Consider the following 21,279-nt stretch of genomic DNA (forward strand, 5'->3'; position numbering starts at 1 on the left):
ACAAGATAAACTAAAAAGAAAAAAAACACTTAAGTGTAATAAGTAAGCTTAAATAACATTATGTTTCAAAAGTCCTTGCTTACCTCTTTCCATGTCAATGTAGAATCTTGTACAATGTCATGTTTAATGACTGCACAGTATCCTGCTGTGCCCATGTACCGTTTTGATTTAGTCAATGTTTATTGCTTGGCATTTAGCTTGTTTTACTTACTTATCTTGCATAGGCAAACCTGCAATTCAATTTCTTATAATTTCCATAAAATAAATTTCTAGAAGTGGATTTGCTGGGTCATAACATATGCCAAATTTTAAGGCCGAAAATGTAGAAAGTTTTCATTATAATTTGACAGCAGTGTTTCAAAGGTAAATTTATTATTCACATATTGATAATCGGTTTGGTTCAATTACAAATATTATGTAAGCTCAGAGAGATCTGAAAGACTTAGTTACCAAAATTAGACACAATTTCAAAAATTCCAGCAGCTCTATTGAGGGCTCAGACTTGATCTCTTACAAGAAGAAAGAAATGTAGAATGGCAAAATATCTTAAGCAAAGAATGCATCCCATACATCCCTGTAACCCCATACTTGGTATATTATCTCATATGTGGAAATGCTCAAAAGTGCTTACTTAGCTGGAAATTCTAAGTTTGCCTGATTCACAGGAGATTCACAGGGGAAACCCAGAAAAGTTAGAAGCAACTATCTAATAGAAACAACAAGATAGCAAGCTAAAAAATCCAGAGGCTTTTACAAAAAAAATTATAATTCAGAACTTGTTGAATGAATTTTCAAGGATTTATGTTGTCACAGTTGCTCATGGGAATGGCCCCATGTAAACCAACTTAACTGTCTGTATTCGAACAACACATTTCAACACTTCTTAGCATCATCAGTGTAAAAGTTGCGTATTCAGTTTGGTAAGCAATTACACTAAAAGATATAAAATCAAATTGGAGAGGGACTAGACACATAGTAATTCTCTAAGTTTTAGACCAGTGGTGGTGGTGGGAAGCAGGTATAAATAATCCAAAGATCTTTATTTATCTTGACAGTTCAGAAATGGATCACAAGCTATCAATGTTGAGGCTGGGCAATAGCACAGGACTGTGAGTCAGTAACTGACTTTATGCCAGAGAGCACAATTCTCATGTTAGACTGGAGACAAAATTATTGATTAGAATGGAGATTAAGCAAAGTTCAGCCAAGTCATAGAGAGAGACATGCAAATCTAACAGTGAATGCTCTCTTATGGATTTGTTGGACTTCTTTTATTGTGGAGTAGTATTAAATTTAAACTCTACTACTCTCTTTTGTTAGGGTCAAGCTTCACCATTAGATTAAGTCCAGATTCCTCCTTTACATTTTAAATATGTCAAGAGATATACTGAATGGACAGAGAAAAAAAAAATTTTTTTTTTCTCTGTGTGGGAATTTGGAGGCTGGCCAGTGGTAGATGTGCCCAAAGACACAACACTAGACCAGTACTATGATTCCAGCTTACTCTCTGGCTGCATGATGTTTGAGTGGATAGCAAGATCTGAATGCAAAACACAGACAGACACTGCTATCACACACGGATGAACACTATGCACACATTATGAGCAGCCACTGAGAAAAAATTTTAAAGATAAAGTATTTAAATGTCACTAGTTTTGTTTGGATAGGCTCATACTTACTTCACTTTATAGAACTTGTAAGAATAATTTGTATGAAGCTATTCAGAAAAATTACTTGTGATGTGGTAAGCTACTTTCCTCATGAAAAGTATCATGAGAATCTCTTTTGCATTTATTGAGAGGAGAAATAATTTTACTCATTTTGTATAATTTCTAAAACAACACTTGAATAATCATTAATTCAGTCATTCAACAAACATTTAATAAAAATGTATACTATATACAAAAGCACAAAACCCGTACCTGTGAAGGTTGTAAAGATTTTAACATGCAGTTCCTATGCCCAAGAAAAATACATAACAATCAAATAAAACCATGTTTATAAAACAGGTAGTACTAAATGCTATAAGAAATGTATAAAGTGCTGTGCATGTTAAGAACATGGAAACACCTCAAGCTAGAGGGATCCAGCAGTTTCATGAAAGTGGCATTTTAGCTGAACTTTGAGGATGGTTGGGAGAGGCAAACTGTAAAGGGGCTATTGTGTGATAGAAAGCACAAGGCATATAAATGGGTGTATTTTGGAGTCACCAAGGTTCTCGGTCAGAGGAGTGATCCTTATCAAAGTCACACTTTAGAGAACCTGGTACATTTTTAGTTTTTAGGATGAAGTGAACTGTAGAAAGATTGGGGGACAGTCTTATAAGTCAAAGTACTACTACAAGAAGCCCAGGAAGATGACAGTATGAATGTAGAGAAGACTGAAGTAATATATTGACCACTACTAGGAATATTCTTGAAGTTCTAGACAAAATATTTGCCCTTTGTCTTATTTAATTTGGAATTTCCTCCAAGTTTCCTGGATAGTTAATGTATACCTTTTCAGAAAGGAACTATGAGAATGATTACTCAACTTCTGGAGACTCTGTCCAGGAGTGAAGATCTGTAGTAATTATGGGATAGCTCAGCCCAGAGATTAGGGAGTTAGTAGCCTGCTTCAACGCACAGAAAAAAGGAAAAGGGCAGCAAGTTCAAAGATGCTTCAAGGCGTTACACTTGAATTGCTTCTCAGAGTAACTCTAGAAGGCTTTATGTGCCTTTCTTAATTAATCCATGCTTTATAACAGCTACATTGGTCTAATATTCAGTTGTGTGAGGACATGTGATAAGAGGCAGAGCTACTAAGTGCCCTTATGGGGCATCTCAGAAAGGAGATGCTGTGAGGGAGGGCAGCAGCTTAGAACCAGTCATGGGGGTTCTAGCCTCTTATTCCCACCTAATCTCAACAAATTTGTAAAGGCTTTTTAGAGATCCATCAAAGGGAGTCATCAAGGAGAATAATTCACACAATGTTCAGAGAAGATAAAATACTTAAAAAACTCTACTTCCTAAATACTATCCAGGAGGAAGCATCCCTGAGAGAAAGTTAGTTAGTACTCACAATCTACTTAACTATTATCTATTTACTGTTTGATTTGAAGGTCAGGTAGAAAATATTGGTCTTCCAATTATTCCTAATTGAGGGGAAGAAGAGTAATAATTTTTTGTCCTCCTGAGACATAGGAAGTTTGGAGGCTCAGAAACTCTGGGGATGTTACTTGAGCAAGCTGTAGAAACCTTGACTCGAAACTCACCTTCAAATACCTCGTAGGGAGTATGGTATGGGAAAAGAAAGTTAAGTGCAAATTCATTAAAATATATAGCTGTTTCTTATATACCTAACAAAGAAATTATTTCTGTAGCTGATACATTGTATAACATAATTTATATATGAATATATATGATACATATATTTATATTTGTATATATGAATATATATGATACATGAAAACATTATATCTGTCTTTACATCTATCTTTTTTTAAATAAATTTATTTATTTATTTATTGGCTGCATTGGGTCTTTTTTGCTGCACACGGGCTTTCTCTAGTTGCGGTGAGTGGATTCTACTCTTCATTGTGGTGCATGGGCTCTTTATTGTGGTGGATTCTCTTGTTGTGGAGCATGGGCTCTAGGCATGTGGGCTTCAGTAGTTGCGGCACATGGGCTCAATAGTTGTGGCTTACAGGCTTAGTTGCTTCACGGCATGTGATATCTTCCTGGGGCAGGGATCAAACCCATGTCCCCTGCATTGGTAGGTGGATTCTTAACCACTGCGCCACCTAGGAAGTCCTATCTATCTTTTTTAATATGTGAAGGACCTAGGGTGTTGGAATGAATTCAGTTGTTCAGAAGGGTTGGCATAGAGAGGCAAATTCACAAAAAAAAACACTGAAGGGTAACAAGGGGATTTCTAATTCAGATTGATGTGATTAGCAATAATCTTTGAATCTAATTTTTCAAATAATGTTTCTTTCACCATTTTCCAGGGTAGCAAGCTGATGAACATCTCATTTACATTTTTATTAGCTGATAAAGCTTTTCCTGCTTACGTTTTTTTACCTTACCCTGAAAGCAATACTTAATTGCTTTGTTTAATAATAGCTTATAGAATCTATGGCAAAGATGTAAGTGCCAAAAAGAAAAGTGACACTCAGCTAGCATACCCTTACATCACTCTTACAATTGATACATGCTTAAGGCATTGCTTCTGAGACCACAACATTACTGATTATAGTGCATGATCTATGATCTTGTCTCAATCTCCAGACCCAAAGCCTAGACAGTAGGAGACTGCCTCCTTGCCTTTAATAAACAGTATTCTGTGACACAGGGCACATTCAGTAATTGGAGCATAGAGTTCCTCATTTCGAGTTCTGAGAAAACCACTTTTGAATGCCACAGAAGTTATAGTGTTCCTAAATCAAGTCTCAGTTATTTAAGACTGTGTGCTTAGTTTTAGACTTAACCAATTTGAGATGAAGCTTTCTCAAACTTTGGCATTCATGGAACTGCAAATGACTATTCAGACCAAGTTTAAAGTTAATGTCAATAAATGGTGATAAGAATACCTATCAATCATTAATGGCATTCACTGGAGTGATATTTAAGCAATAATTTATAATGATGTGCATTGACTATGTTTTTTTGTACCTGAATTGTGGTAGCCCATGATGTTCATACATGATTTGTTCCTCTGTCTGCAAAAGTTTTGGAGAAATCAGAAATAAGGTAATAGTGTTGCATACTGTGAAATCACATAAAGCTACATACCAGAATCTCAGAGAGAGAGACAGACAGACAGAAAGACAGACAGACATAAAATTTCTAAACTCTTTTTACAAATCCAGCATTTACTCCAAAACCCAACAAAGACAATTGCAATGGACTGAATGGGGCCCTTCCTGAACACTGTTAAATATATATGTTGAAGCCCTAAACCCCAGTAGCTCAGAATGTAATGTATTCTGAGATAGGATCTTTAAAGACGTAATTAAGTTATGGTGGTCCCTAATCCAATACCACTTGTATCCTTATAAAAAGAGGAGATTAGGACACTCTCTCTCTCATACACACACACACACCCACAGAGAGAGAGAGAGAGAGACATCAGATATGTGTGCACTGATACAACCATATGAACACGCAGCAAGAGGGCCATCTGTAAGCCAAGGAGACGTGCTTCATAAGAAACAAAGCCTGCCTACACTTTGATCTTGAACTTTTAGCTTCCAAACTGTGAGAAAATAAATTGTTATTTAAGCCATCTAGTCTGTGGTATTTTGTTATGGAAGATTTAGGGCACTAATATAATACAAAAAATAAAACATAACCTCATTTACAAACATTAGCAAAACAAGTTCAGTAGCAAGCTAAGAGAATAATGTGCCATGACCAATTGTGTCACCCCAGGAGTACAAAACTCATTCTACAGAAGAATAACAATTGTTCTGGAAGCATCAGCCAATGCAATTAGGAAAGAAGAAGACAAGATTTTGATTATTGGAAGCAAGCAAAATTATTACCACATCTAGGAAATTTAATTGTCAACCAGGAATATACAAAAGACTCACCTAAGATATCTACTAGAAACAATAAGATAAATCAGTAAGTTCAATGGTTATAAAATTAAAAATTAATAGTCAATAAGTTTCCTATCTACAAACTATGATAAACTAAAAAATACAATGTCATTTGCATTAACAGCAAATGATAAAATACGTAGGAATAAATTTTAACACACCCACAGGAAAATATTCTGCAGAAACTTAAATGCAAAGAAACATTGTTCTTGAATAGGAAGACCCAATTATGGGATTATTAATTTTTCCTAAATTAATTTATAAATTAGGATTTAACTTAGGATACCATCACATTTTTTCCTTAGGAAAAAAAAATAACAATAAAATCAGAAACAAAATAGAACAAACAAAAAATGATACCACTTGCGTTCTAGGCAGTGCCTAAGACAACATATGTTAAGTCACTTAATACACACATACACATACACACACAGCTAATAAGGGAGGTAATAATATAATCTGCTGTCCAAAATTAGGAAGACAAGTGACTTTCCCAATGGCATACAGTTAGTAAATGGTAGATATTTTCTGAGATTTAAATGCAGACAGTCTGGCTTTGGAGTCCATACTTTTTACTATTGCAATCTAGTTCCTCTAAAGTTCACATAAAAATTTAAAATGGAAGAATAGTCAGGAAAGCTCTGAAAAAAAAAAAAAGGGAAAAAAGTGCCAGAGGAGAGTACTTGTACTTTTAGATATTAAAATATAACCTAAATGTATACTAACTAGTAAAAGAGTTTGCTATTAGCATTGGAATACACAGATATACCTAAATAGAAGACAGAGGAGAAAATGAGAAATATTCAATACATACTGTTTGAATACCTGGATAACATTTTGGGAAGAAAAACAAAAACTGAATTCCTATTTCATACTGAAAGACATTCCAGATACAATCTACATACAGGGGAAAAACAAAAATAAAAGTACTTGAAGTAAATATTTGTGATTTCCTTTTTACACAACTTTTAAAGGACCAAGTCTTTCTAAGTAGAGGCCACAAAGCAAAAAAGTTAAAAATCTGGTCACATAAATTTGAAAACATTTATTAAAAAGTTTTACAGAGGAAACTAATAAAATAGGCTGCAACAGATATGACAAAGCTTAATTCCTCAATATACAAAGATTTCTTCCAAGTCAGTAAGAAAAAAAGAAGTTAATACAAAAATAGGCAGCTTATAGGATAAGGAATATAGAGAATCAATACTATATAAATTAAAAAAAAAACCTCAATCCCTTATACTTAATAAGATTTTATTATTTCAATTGGCAAAGATAATAGATATTGCTATTTTAAGCAAAGGGAAACAGGTATTCATACTGCAAAAGGTAAATAAATCCACTTTTTGAAATGCTTTTTGGGAATAATTATGAAAATATAAAATTCACATACTTTTTTGCCCAGCTACACTTATAAGCATAAATAATCATGGATGTTCAAAGATAGATAAGTCCACTGTATCCCTCTTACCACAGCAGCATTCACAAGTCAATGGCATTTTCACGGTTCATCTATGTTGTAGCATGTATCAGCACTTCATTCCTTTTTATTAACAAATAAAATTCCACAGTACGGATATACCAAATTTTATTTATTCACTTAGTTGACATACATTTATCTCTAATCTTTGATTATCATGAATAATAATAGTATGAACACCCATGTACAAGTTTTTGTGTGTCTTGAGTATATACCTAGAGTGGAATTACTGGGTCCTATAGGAACTCTATGTTTCACTTCTTGAGGAATTGCCATCCCATTTTCCAAAGCAGCTGCACCATTTTATATTCCCACCAACAATGTATGTGTTTCAATTTCTCCATATCCTCACCATTCCTTGTCATGGTCTTTTTAAAATCATATTCATCCTGCTGGATAAGACATGGTATCTCACTGTGGTTTTGACTTGTTTTTCCCTAATGACTAATGAAGGACATCTTTTCATGTGCTTCTTGGCCATCTGTATACCTTCTTTGCAGAAATGTCAATTCAAATCCTTAGCCCATTTTTTAACTGGGTTATTTATAATTGTTGTGTGTATCTCAATTATATTTTAAACATTCTTCTTATACTAAATACTGCTCCTATAAGATTGTGTATCTCAGAGGGAGACAGTTCAAGATGGCAGAGTAGGGGGACGTGTGCTCACTCCCTCTTGCAAGAGCACTGGAGTTACCACTAACTGCTGAACAATCATCAGCAGAAAGACACTGGAACTCACCAAAAAAGACACCCCACACCCAGAGACAAAAGAGAAGCTGCAATGAGATAGTAGGAGGGTCACAATCACATTAAAATCAAATCCCATAAATGCTGGGCGGGTGACTCACAAACTGGAGAACAGTTATAGCGCAGAAGTTGACCAACTAAAGTGAGGGTTCTGAGCCCCACATCAAGTTTCCCAACCTGGGGGTCTGGCAATGGGAGGAGGAATCTCTGGGGAAAGAATCAGACTTTGAAAGCCAGCAGGCTTTGATTGCAGGACCTCCAAAGGACTGGGGGAAACAGAGACTCCACTCTTGGAGGGCACACAAACTGACTGTGCTCACCAGGACCCAGGGGGAAGGAGCAGTGACCCCATAGGAGACTGAACCAGACCTACCTGCTGGTGTTGGAGGGTTGCCTGCAGAGGTGGGGGGCAGCTGTGGCTCACTGAGGAGACAGGGACACTGGTGGCAGGGGTTCTGGGAAGTTCTGATTGGCATGAGCCCTCCCAGATTCCACCATTAGCCCCAACAAAGAGCCTGTGAGCTCCAGTGCTGGGAAGCCTCAGGCCAAACAACCAACAACATGGGAATACAGCCCCACCCATTGGCAGACAAGCAGATTAAAGGTTTACTGAGCTCCACCCACCAAATTGGATTAAAATCTTACTGAGCCCCACCCACCCAGCCCAACCCACCATCAGTCCCTCCCATCAGGAAGCACGCAGGAGCCTCCTAGATAGCTTCCTCCACAAGAGGGCAGACAGCAGTATCAAGCAGGATCAGCAGTATTTTGTCTTGTGGAACTGAAAACCACAGCCACTGAAAGATAGAGAAAATGAAAAGGCAGAAGACTTTGTACCAGATGAAGGGACAAGATAAAACACCAGAGAAACAACAAAATGAAGAGGAGATACACACCCTTACAGAAAAAGAATTCAGAACAATGATGGTGAAGATGATCCAGGACTTTGAAAAAAGACTGGATGCAAATATTGAAAAGTTGCAAGAAAAGTTTACCAAAGACCTAGAAGAATTAAAGAGCAAACAAACAGAGATATGCAACACAATAACTGAAATGAAAAATACACTAGAAGGAATCAATAGCAGATTAACTGAGGCAGAAGGGCAAATAAGTGACCTGGAAGATAGAATGGTGATAATCACTGATGCAGAAAAGAATAAAGAAAAAGAATGAAACGAACTGAAGACAGCCTAAGAGACCTCTGGGACAACGTTAAATGCACCATTTGCATTATAGGGGTCCCAGAAGGAGAAGAGAGAGAGAAAGGACCTGAGAAAATACTGGAAGAGATTGTAGTTGAAAACTTCCCTAACATGGGATAGGAAATAGCTACCCAAGTCCAGGAAGGGCAGAGAGTCCCAGGCAGGATAAAGCCAAGGAGAAACATGCCAAGACATATAGTAGTCAAAATGACAAAAATTAAAGACAGAGAAAAGTTATTAAAAGCAATAAGGGTAAAATGACAAATAACATACAAGGGAATTCCTATAAGGTTAAGAGCTGATTGCTCAGCAGAAACTCTGCAAGCCAGAAGGTAGTGGCATGATACATTTAAAGTGATGAAAGGAAAGAACCTACAATGAAGAATACTCTACCCAGCAAGGATCTCATTCAGATTCGACGGAGAAATCAAAAGCTTTACAGACAAGCAACAGCTAAGAGAATTCAGCACCACCAAACCAGCCCTACAACAAATGCTAAAGGAACTTCTCTAAGTGGGAAACATAAAAGAAGAAAAGGACCTACAGAAACATAAACAAAACAGTTAAGAAAATGGTAATAGGAACATGCATATCGATAATTACCTTCAATGTAAATGGACCAAATGCCCCAACCAAAAGACACAGACTGGCTGAATGGATACAAAAGCAAGACCCATATATATGCTGTCCACAAGAGACCCACTTCAGACCTAGGGACACATAGAGACTGAAAGTGAGGGGATGGAAAAAGATATTCCATGCAAATGGAAATCAAAAGAAAGCTGGAGTAGTGATACTCATATCAGGTAAAATAGACTTTAAGATAAAAAGTGTTACAAGAGACAAGAAAGGACACTACATAAAGATCAAGGGATCAATCCAAGAAGAAGAGATAGTAATTATAAATATATATGCACCCAACATAGGAGCACCTCAATACATAAGGCAAATGCTAACAACTATGAAAGAGGAAATCGACAGGAACACAATCATAGTGGGGGACTTTAACACCCCACTTACACCAATGGACAGATCATCCAGACAGAAAATTAATAAGGAAACACAAGCTTTAAATGACACAATAAATCAGCTTGATTTAATAGATATCTATAGGACATTACACCCAAAAATAGCAGATTACACGTTTTTCCCAAGTGCACATGGAACATTCCCCAGGATAGATCACATTCTGGGTCATAAATAAAGCCTTGGTAAATTTAAGACAATTGAAATTGTATCAAGCATCTTTTCTGACCACAACACTATGAGATTAGAAATCAATTACAGGAAAAAAAAAACTGTAAAAAACACAAACACATGGAGGCTAAACAATACGCTACTAAATAACCAACAGATCACTGAAGAAATCAAAGAGGAAATCAAAAAACACCTAGAGACAAATGACAATGAAAACACAACGATCCAAAACCTATGGGATGCAGCAAAAGCAGTTCTAAGAGAGAAGTTTATAGCAATACAATTGTACCTTAAGAAACAAGAAAAATCCCAAATAAACAATCTAAACTTACACCTAAAGAAACTAGACAAAGAACAGCAAACAAATCCCAAAGTTAGTAGACAAACTAGAACATTTGTAGAGACATGGATGGACCTAGAGACTGTCATACAGAGTGAAGTGAGTCAGAAAGAGAAAAACAAATATCGTATATTAACACATATATGCAGAATATAGAAAAATGGTACAAATCAACCAGTTTGCAAGGAGGAAATAGAGACACAGATGTAGAGAACAAACATATGGACACCAAGTGGGGAAAGTGGGGAGGGTTGCAGGGGCATGAATTGGGAGATTGGGATACCAAATTGTACACTCTAAATATATGCAGTTTATTGTATGTTAACTGTATCTCAATAAAAGTTCTTTAAAAAATGGGAAAAGATTTTATATCTCAGAAAGGAAAAAAGAGGTTAACATGCATGGAGGGCCTACTATGTGTCATAGTACTAGGCATATGTTATACATAGTGAGTTGTCATGATCCTAGGCTCTAGAATAAGCCCCAAATGATGCTACAAAAGTTACTAAGATAATGTGAATCAGGGTCAGCTGGAAAAAAAATTATAAAAAAATGAAGGTGGTACCTCTTTCTAAATATTCATTCATATTTTCAAGCTATCAGATATCTCCTTTCTCTCAGATATCTCCTTTAAATCTAATTTCTCCTAATACTTTTTAGGGAAGTGCTTCTTAAATTTGAATATGTATATCAATCACCTGGGAATCTTGTTAAAATGGTGATTTTTAGGTCTGAAGTTTTTAACTAGCTCCCTGATAATTCTGTGTTGCTGGTCAGTGAATCATATTTCAATTAGCAAGGTTTTAGGGTGTGGACTGATTACTAAGATTTTAACTACAAGAGCTAACCTCAAGCATTGGAAAATTTTGCATTTTTACAGAGGTGTTTTAACATTTATAATTGCTTCAAAATCTAAAGAATGAGCTTATGGTAGGCAGAGGACTTGATCATCTAGAACAGGGGCCTTGTCTAGTGCCCATGTACCAGGTGGTAGGCGCATTCAGGAAGAGGCCCTACTTGGCCACAATCTTTAATGGAGGTGTTCCTAGCCTGACAAACTGAGCACATGCTTGTGACTACATAATACAGTTTGAGAACCTGAAGGTTTACTTGAAATTTTTCTTCCAGCATCAATTTATAATGAAAATAGAGAAATAGTTGAAAAGAACTGCAGTTACACTATTAGTTGAACTATATACATTTTGCTGTTTTGCTAAATAAAGGCATATATAATTATAACAGGATTCTGATATAAACCAACCCTGCTGAAAGAGATATACCTTGAAAATGTTATGCTAAATAAAAGAAGTCAATCACAAAAGATCACATATTTTATGATTCCATTTATATGAAATGTCCAGAAGAGCCAGATCTATAGAGGTGGATAGTATGTTAGTGGTTGTCTAGATCTGAGCAGTGAAGGATAGATGGGACTGATGGCTATTGGCTATTACATTTCCTTTTAGGGTGACAAAATGTTCTAAAATTAGGTTATAGTGATGATTAAACAACTCTGAATTTGCTAGAAAAAAACACTGAATTGTACATTTTAAATGGGTGAATTACATGGAATATGAATTTTATCTCAACAGAGCTGTTTAAAGATGTAATGCAGAAATATTAGAGATAAGGAATAGAGCTTAGAAGAATGGGATTCATATAAAGAGGCACCAGAATATCTTGATGAGCTTAGTCTTTGAGACAATTCAGAGCTGAGAATAGAGCATGTTTCCCTGACATTTAAATTCTAAGCTTTTATCTACCACTTCCAAAGCTTAAATTTTGGTCAGGTGGGATGAGAGGTTGCTGTTTGGATTAGAAGAAGGGCCATGTAGCATTGTGAGAGCTGACTCTGACACCACATAGCATGTAAACACCCACTCTACCAATTATTAGCTCTGTCACCTTGGACAAGTTACTTAACTCCTCTATGCCTCAGTTTTTTCATCTGGAAAATGAGGATAGAATCTTGAATGAGGATTAAGTCAGTTTGATTCTAGATGAAGTTCATAAGGGATTATTGCCTACTCATAAATTGGAGGCATATCTGATACTTTTAAGCTATAAAACTCATGAGTACATTATCTCGCTAAAAAAGAGAGAGAAACCACATTTTATAATTACAAGCATTCACTTGTTTGTGTCTTTGGAAAGAAAACTCAAGCCATTTTAAAAGAAATAACTTAGGGTCAGAAGTTTCTTGGTATACAAAACTCTCTCCTGAAATATTCAGATGCTTTAATTAAGAATGAACTGGAACAACATCTACAGTTCCTTGAAACCAGATACAAATTCCAAAAGAACTGGGAAGCATTTCTGAAGCAGTGCTTGAATAAGTGCTTACAATCCAAAAATGGGATAAGGTAGGATAGAGCAAATTCAACTATGAAAATAATACTATCATCTGCACAAAGTATATATGAAACTATGCCTTTCTGTGAAAAGTAAAACACTCCATAATCCCTGTACATTATATATTGCATCATCCCAGACATGCTTTTCTCTTTGCTATTATTCAGTTGTCTAAAGCTACAAATAATTGATTTTTCTCCTGATGACTGCAGAAATGACTGCATGAAACACCAAAGTGTAACAGCTTTTTAAAGACATATTTGACTAAGTATAAAGTGTTTTACACTTGGGGTGTATGTGTGTATATGTGTGTGAGCGTATTTGTGTGTACTGAATTCTCACATACATGCATTATATCTCCATGGGTTCTTGTGTCCATTTACTAAGTGCCATATAAAGTTATATTTGGCTCAGTTAATACTGTATTACTTGCACACGTAGCAACATCTGGGCATTAGATAGTAACATATTCAGTGTCTGTTTTGTTTTCTGAATACTTATTTTGTGTCTTATGGCTATAAAACCTGTTTTAGCAATACATACAAGAGTCATAGGGAGTAATTGTTTGGTTTTTTTTCTTTCCTTTGACATACTTTTTTTTTAAGCTCTTTATTGGAATATAATTGTTTTACACTGTTGTGCCAGCTTTTTGCTGTACAACAAAGTGAATCAGATGTATTTATACATATATCCCCATATCCCCTCCCTCCTGCAACTCCTTCCCATCCTTCCTATCCCACCCTTCTAAGTCATCATCCATCATCGAGTTGATCTCCCTGTGTTATGCAGCAGCTTCCCACTAGCTATCTATTTTACATTTGCTAGTGTATATATGTCAATGCTACTCTCTCACTTCGTCCCAGCTTCCCCTTTGCCCCCCGCCTCATGTTCTCAAGTCCATTACCTACATCTGCATCTTTATTCTTGCCTTGTCACTGGGTTCATCTGTATCATTTTCTTAGATTCCATATATATGAGTTAGCATATGGTATTTGTTTTTCTCTTTCTGGCTTACTTCACTTTGTATGACAGACTCTAGGTCCATTCACCTCACTAAAAATAACTCAATTTCATTCCTTTTTATGGCTGAGTAATATTCCATTGTATATACATGCCACATCTTCTTCATCCATTCATCTGTTGATGGGCATTTAGGTTGCTTCCATGTCCTGGCTATTGTAAATAGTGCTGCAGTGAACATTGTGGTACATGTTTCTTTTGGGATTATGGTTTTCTCAGCGTATATGCCCAGGAGTGGGATTGCTGGTTCACATGATAGCTTTATTTTTAGTTTTTTAAGGAACCTCCATACTGTTTTCCATAGTGGCTGCACCAACTTACATTCCCACCAACAGTGCAGGAGGGTTCCCTTTTCTTTGCACCCTCTCCAGCATTTATTGTTTTTAGAGTTTTTGATGATGGCCATTCTGACAGGTGTGATGTGATACCTCATTGTGGCTTTGACTTGCATTTCTCTAATGATTAGTGATGTTGTGCATATTTTCATGTGTTTGTTAGCTATCTGCATGTCTTCTTTGGAGAAATGTCTATTTAGGTCTTCTGCCCATTTTTGGATTAGGTTATTTGCTTTTTTGATATTGAGTTGCATGAGCTGCTTGTATATTTTGGAGATTAATCCTTTGTCTGTTGCTTCATTAGCAAATACTTTCTTCCATTCTGAGGGTTGTCTTCTCGTCTTGTTTATGGTTTCTTTCGCTGTGTAAAAGCTTTTAACTTTCATTAGATCCCATTTGTTTATTTTTTATTTTATTTCCATTATTCTAGGAGATGGGTCAAAAAGGATCTTGCTTTGATGTATGTCATAGAGTGTTCTGCCTATGTTTTTCTCTAAGAGTTTTATAGTGTCTGGCCTTACATGTAGGTCTTTAATCCATTTTGAGTTTATTATTGTGGATGGTGTTAGGAAGTGTTCTAATTTCATTTTTACGTGTAGCTGTCCAGTTTTCCTGGCACCACTTATTGAAGAGGCTGTCTTTTTTCCATTGTATATTCTTGCCTCCTTTGTCAAAGATAAGGTACCCATATGTGCATGGGTTTATCTCTGGGCTCTCTATTCTGTTCCATTGATCTATATTTCTGCCTTTGTGCCAGTACCATACTATCTTGATCACTGTAGCCTTGTAGTATAGTTTGAAGTCAGGAAGCCTGATTCCTCCAGCTCCATCTTTCCTTCTCAAGATTACTTTGGCTATTCAGGGTCTTTTGCGTTTCCATACAAATCGTAAAACTTCTTGTTCTAGTTCTGTGAAAAATGCCACTGGTAATTTGATAGGGATTGCATTGAATCTGTAAATTGCTTTGGGTAATATTGTCACTTTCACAATGTTGATTCTTCCAATCTAAGAACATGGTATGTCCCTCATCTGTTTGTATAGTCGTCTTTGATTTCTTTTATGAGTGTCTTATAGTTTTCTGAATACATGTCTTTTGTCTCCTTAGGCAGGTTTATTCCTAGGTATTTTGTTCTTTTTGTTGCAATGGTGAATGGGATTGTTTCCTTAATTTCTCTTTCTGATCTTTCATTGTTAGTGTATAGGAATGCAAGAGATTTCTGTGCATTAATTTTGTATCCTGCTACTTTATTAAATTCATTGGTTAGTGCTAGCAGTTTTCTGGTAGCATCTTTAAGGTTTCCTATGTATAATATCATGTCATCTGCAAAAAGTGACAATTTTACTTCTTTTCCAATTTGCATTCCTTTAATTTCATTTTCTTCTCTGATTGCTGTGGCTAAAAATTCCAAAGTTATGTTGAATAATAGTGGTGAGAGTCGGCATCTGCATTTAGAATGATGTTGGCTGCTGATTTGTCATATATGGCTTTTATTATGTTGAGGTAATTTCCTTCTATGCCCATTTTCTGGAGAGTTCTTATCATAAATGGATGTTGAATTTTGTCAAAAGCTTTTTCTGCATCTATTGAGATGATCATATGGTTTTTATCCTTCAATTTGTTAGTATGATGTATCACATTGATTGATTTGCATATATTGAAAAATCCTTGCATCCCAGGGATAAACCCCACTTGATCATGGTGTGTGGTCTTTTTAATGTTTGTTGGGTTCTGTTTGCTGGTATTTTGCTGAGGATTTTTGCATCTATATTCATCAATGATATTGGCCTGCAGCTTTCCTTTTTTTGTGACATCTTTGTCTGATTTTGGTATCAGGGTGATGGTGGCCTTGTAGAATGAGTTTGGGAGGCTTCCTCCTTCTGCTATATTTTGGAAGAGTTTGAGAAGGATAGGTGTTAGCTCTTCTTTAAATGTTTGATAGATTTCGCCTGTGAATCCATCTGGCCCTGGGCTTTTGTTTACTGGGAGATTTTTAATCACTGCCTCAATTTCTGTACTTGTGATTGATCGGTTCATATTTTCTATTTCTTCCTGGTTCAGTTTTAGAAGGTTGTACTTTTCTTAGAATTTATCCAATTCTTCCAGGTTATCCAATTTATTGGCATATAGTTGCTTGTAGTAGTCTCTCATGATCTTTTGTATTTCTGTGGTGTCAGTTGTAGTAATTATTTTTTTAAATAAAAAACTATAGAGTTGAAGTCAGATAACCAGGTCTGAGTCCTATCCATCTCATTTATTTATTATCTGCATGGTCCTGTCAAAGTCATTTAACTTCTGCAACCCTTACTGGTAAACTGAGTCTAATGGTAACTATCTCACAGGCAAACCAATGACAAATGTATGTAAATGATAAAACATTACCACATGTTAGCTAATTGTTCTCATTTTCCATGCTTGAGAGAGCACATGACACATGTAACCCTGGACTCAAAGGGGAGAAAAGGGTTTAATGCATGTTTATTGAATGCTGACAGGATCTCAGGCCTTGTATAAAGCAGCACATGCTTATGTATTGATAGATGGATAAATTAAGGAGAAGTATTGAGATGCAGGACAACTAATATTTGCCTGCTTTTCAAAGCACAGTAAATCTAAATCTGAGTCAAATTGCAGTCAGCATGTCTAGGAATTTGCATCACATGTTCTTCTCTATTATTGAAGGAGACAGCTGCCTAGTCAATGTAAATTTTATTGTAAAACTGTTTAACAGAATACACAATTATGGGAGGACAAACACACTTGAGATACTAATGGAGGGTCTGAATTTGATATGTGTAGACAAAGAGACCTGTCAGACTTAGCATCAGTTATTGTTTCACAGAAAAAAAGTGCGCAATAAAGGAAAGTGACTACTAATGAAAGGAAACCCCCACTAATCCACTGCCACCATTCCTGCTAACCAAGAGTAAAAACTAGGAGTGGAATAAGCAGCTAATTTTTTGGTATAGCAAGTAAATGCAATCATGTATAGTTTATCCTATTGCACTCAACCTTTCTGCACCATTTGATACCCAGGATCCTTTATCTGTTGAAATTCTCTATACCACTAATTATTATGAGACTACAACGTCCTTGTTTCCCTCATACTACTCTGACCAATCCTTCTTTGTCTCCTCAGTGGCTATTCAGTAATTCCTAAAGTCTCTGTGGATATTCTCTTAGGCTTAGTCCTTGGCCAAATTTTAGCTACTGTTAGGGCTGCAAATATCACACATAATTTCCAAAAGTTTACATTAAGTTCCAACTTCTCCACTGACTACTAGTTTTATTTTTTAAAATGATTAACAAACGTTTCCACTTGAAAATTTGGATGTTATCAGAAAATCAACAGATCTGGAGATAACTGGTTTTTCCTCAAAACTGATTCCTTTACCCAATCTTTTATCTTTGTCTATTTAATTCTCATATCATTACTCTGGAATCCACACTAAATAGAGGCCAAAGAAATCCTCTTCAGCACATTATTTATCATAGCTCCAATGATTCTCTTGCTCAAAAAATCTCAATGGCTCTTCACTTTCTATTGGAAAAAAATCCTATTGACTGTAAGTGTCTTTAAGAGTGGGAACTTCTGTGTTCTATTCATGTTTATCTACCATACCATATAGTCTATTGTATTATACATCATAAACTATAGTAGTTGCTTACTGAATTAAGTTAAACTCCTTGGACTTCCATTTTCAGTTTCTTTAGTCTGGTCTATTCTTAACATCCAAATTTACCTACAAGGACTCTTCACAATCTGTTTCATGCTATTGTTCTATTCACTTTCCCCTAAATATACTCTACTCATTTTTCCTTCTTAGTTTTAGACATGATTCTTCTTCTTTTCTTTGTCCAGCTCTTACCACTTTTCAAAGTTCAGCCCAATTTCAAAGGACCTCTCATAAATCCTTCCCTAAATCTTCTAGTCCATCTTGATTTCAATTCCTGGTGAAATCCTAACACTTCTAATTTTATGTTCTTTGCCATTCCTTGTTATGTAATGATCATATTCTTATTATTCCTAATATTAAACCCACTCTGCTCTTGGACTCTTTCCTCTTCTATATGTGTGACTATACTGCTATTTTACTTTTGAATTGCTTACACAAATTTTCCTGTATATGCATTTTGTGTGTCCAGCTATACTATAAAGTCTCTAGGGGGAAAAACTATGACTTATCTTCTTGTATCATTCCCATATTATAGAAAAATACTATGGAAAAAGTAGATGCTCAAAAATATGTGTGAAATGAATGAATGAGTGTGTGTGGGGGGGAGAAAATATATTAAAAGTAGGTATTGTAATTAATAGCTCTGAAAGAAATAATTCAAAGAAAAAATTTCTGTATTTTGAATATAATGCTTTCAGGTTTTTTGGATACCATTTTCCTATATGATCTCTAACTTACTTAGTTCGTTAGAAAAGAAGAGAATAAAGACTGATGTATATATACCTATTTTATGCAGTATCCATGATTGACTATAAAAGTCATTAAATGTTATACCAGAGCTAATGAAGGACGTTGAAGAACCCATTGAGAACTGTGAGACAAGTTTCTAATTATTTTGGTAAAGTTTGCCCTAAGGCTGGTAGAATCGATATACTTCCTTCCATACTATGATTTACAAAGCAAGAAAACAGTGATTTGAATAGGAGATGAAGAGACCAAGCTCTTAACCATCTTGCTTTTGACTCTGTTATAATTCTATCACTCAAAATGTAATTAGCTAAGCACTAGACAAAAAAGGATTTTGTTTTGCAAAACATATTCTGTCATTTTCCTGACAGTAAGAGGCTGAATGTGTTTCACGGGGACTTAATGTCTACCTCATCAATTCTTCTACCCAGACTTCCTTATATTTACCTTTCATTTACTTTATCACTGACCTCAGTTGGTTTCTTTTTTGGAAAACATTTATATTTAAGTGATTCTAATGGGATTTTCCCTCTCCTAATAATTAATACAAATTCCTTTGTTATACAGCAACTTCCCACTAGCTATCTATTTTACAGTCAGCAGTGTATATATGTCTATGCTACTCTCTCATTTCGTCCCAGCTTCCACTTCGCAACCTCCCCCTGCCAACTCTGTGTCCTCCAGTCCATTCTCTGCATCTGCATCTTTATTCTTGCCCTGTCATTGGGTTCATCAGTACCATTTTTTTAGATTCCATATATATGAGTTAGCATATGGTATTTATTTTTCTCTTTCTGGCTTACTTCACTTTGTATGACAGACTCTAGGTCTATCCACTTCATTACATATAGCTCCATTTCATTCCTTTTTATGGCTGAGTAATATTCCATTGCATATATGTGCCACATCTTCTTTATCCATTCATCTGTTGATGGGCATTTAGGTTGCTTCCATGTCCTGGCTATTGTAAATAGTGCTGCAGTGAACATTGTGGTACATGTTTCTTTTTGGATGATGGTTTTCTCAGCGTATATGCCCTGTAGTAGGATTACTGAATCATATGGTAATTCCATTTTTAGTTTTTTAAGGAACCTCCATACTGTTTTCCATAGTGGCTGTATCAACTCACATTCCCACCAACAGTGCAGGAGAGTTTCCTTTTCTCTGCACCCTCCCCAACATTTATTGTTTTTAGATTTTTTGATGATGGCCATGCTGACTGGTGTGACGTGATACCTCAATGTGGCTTTGACTTGCATTTCTCTAATGCTTAGTGATGTTTAGCATCTTCTCATGTGTTTGTTGGCCATCTGTATGTCTTCTTTGGAGAAATGTCTATTTAGGTCTTCCGCCCACTTGTGGATTGGGTTATTTGCTTTTTTTGGTATTAAGCTGCATGAGCTGCTTATATATTTTGGAGATTAATCCTTTGTCCGTTGCTTCATTGGCAAGTATTTTCTCCCATTCTGAGGGCTGTCTTCTTGTCTTGTTTATGGTTTCTTTCACTGTGCAAAAGCTTTGAAGTTTCATTAGGTCCCATCTGTTTATTTTTTATTTTATTTCCATTATTCTAGGAGATGGGTCAAAAAGAATCTTGCTTTGATGTATGTCATAGAGTGTTCTGTCTATGTTTTCCTCTAGGAGTTCTATAGTGTCTGGCCTTACATTTAGGTCTTTAATCCATATTGAGTTTATTATTGTGTATAGTGTTAGGAAGTTGTTCTAATTTCATTCTTCTCCATGTAGCTGTCCAATTTTCCCAGCACCACTTATTGAAGAGGCTGTCTTTTTTCCATTGTATATTCTTGCCTCCTTTGTCAAAGATAAGGTGCCCATGTATGCTTGGGTTGACCTCTGGGTTGAAAAGCATTTTGAATTGACACTGTTAAAATGACTCACACCTATTTTACAGGTTTTATGTATGATTTTACATGCAGCTCTATTTATTCACAGTTGTGCATGTGTGTGTAAGCGAGGAAAGTATACTTTAACTTGCAACATGACTGAAAGGGAGAAATAGATAACTACTTAATAATGAAGGCAGAAGAATGCTCATTTATTACACTGTTGAGCTTACATCTGGTTAGCACAGTTAATAGACTGTGAAAATCATGGGAATTTGAGTAAAATGACCAGATTCTAGACATGGCTTTTTTTCCTCAATGGCTTTGTAATCTATAAAGACAATTACTGTACAAGAGCCTTGGTTTTATATCTATTAAATGGCAGTGATGATAAAAACTATTTCATGAGGGTTTGTGCTGTAAATGAAATAAATAATGCAAATTAAGGTGCTTTGCATATATAAGATTAATATTTCAACAATTAAATTTAAGATAAGAGCCAGAGTTCCTCCTCTGTCCTTTAAAACACTTTGTCATCTCATTTGTAACTATCACCTGACCTTACCTCCATCACTCTACCTCCAGCCCATATACACTAATGACTCTGGCTCACTTGTGCCCCTCAAATACACTTAGCTAGTTTCTGCCTCAGGGCCTTTGCAGGTTCTATTATATATATATTAATCATAGCTTCACTATATAGCTTATTTAAAATGGTGCCCACTTCTTCACTTTGTTTTCATTTTACCTCTTTTT

The 21,279-nt window shown here is 35.8% G+C and overlaps 1 protein-coding gene and 1 non-coding gene across 2 annotated transcripts in view; both read right to left on the reverse strand.

Moving 5' to 3' along the window:
* TNNI3K (TNNI3 interacting kinase) overlaps positions 1-21,279 on the reverse strand; it is a 280,990-nt gene that overhangs the window by 230,133 nt on the left and 29,578 nt on the right. The gene's annotated exons all lie outside the window — the stretch shown is intronic.
* LOC130843161 (small nucleolar RNA SNORA23) lies at positions 1,422-1,605 on the reverse strand. Its single transcript, XR_009050772.1, has one exon. It is a non-coding gene; the product is annotated as a small nucleolar RNA SNORA23 (small nucleolar RNA).

The sequence above is a fragment of the Hippopotamus amphibius genome, chromosome 1, assembly GCF_030028045.1.
Source record: "Hippopotamus amphibius kiboko isolate mHipAmp2 chromosome 1, mHipAmp2.hap2, whole genome shotgun sequence".
Lineage (NCBI taxonomy): Eukaryota > Metazoa > Chordata > Mammalia > Artiodactyla > Hippopotamidae > Hippopotamus > Hippopotamus amphibius.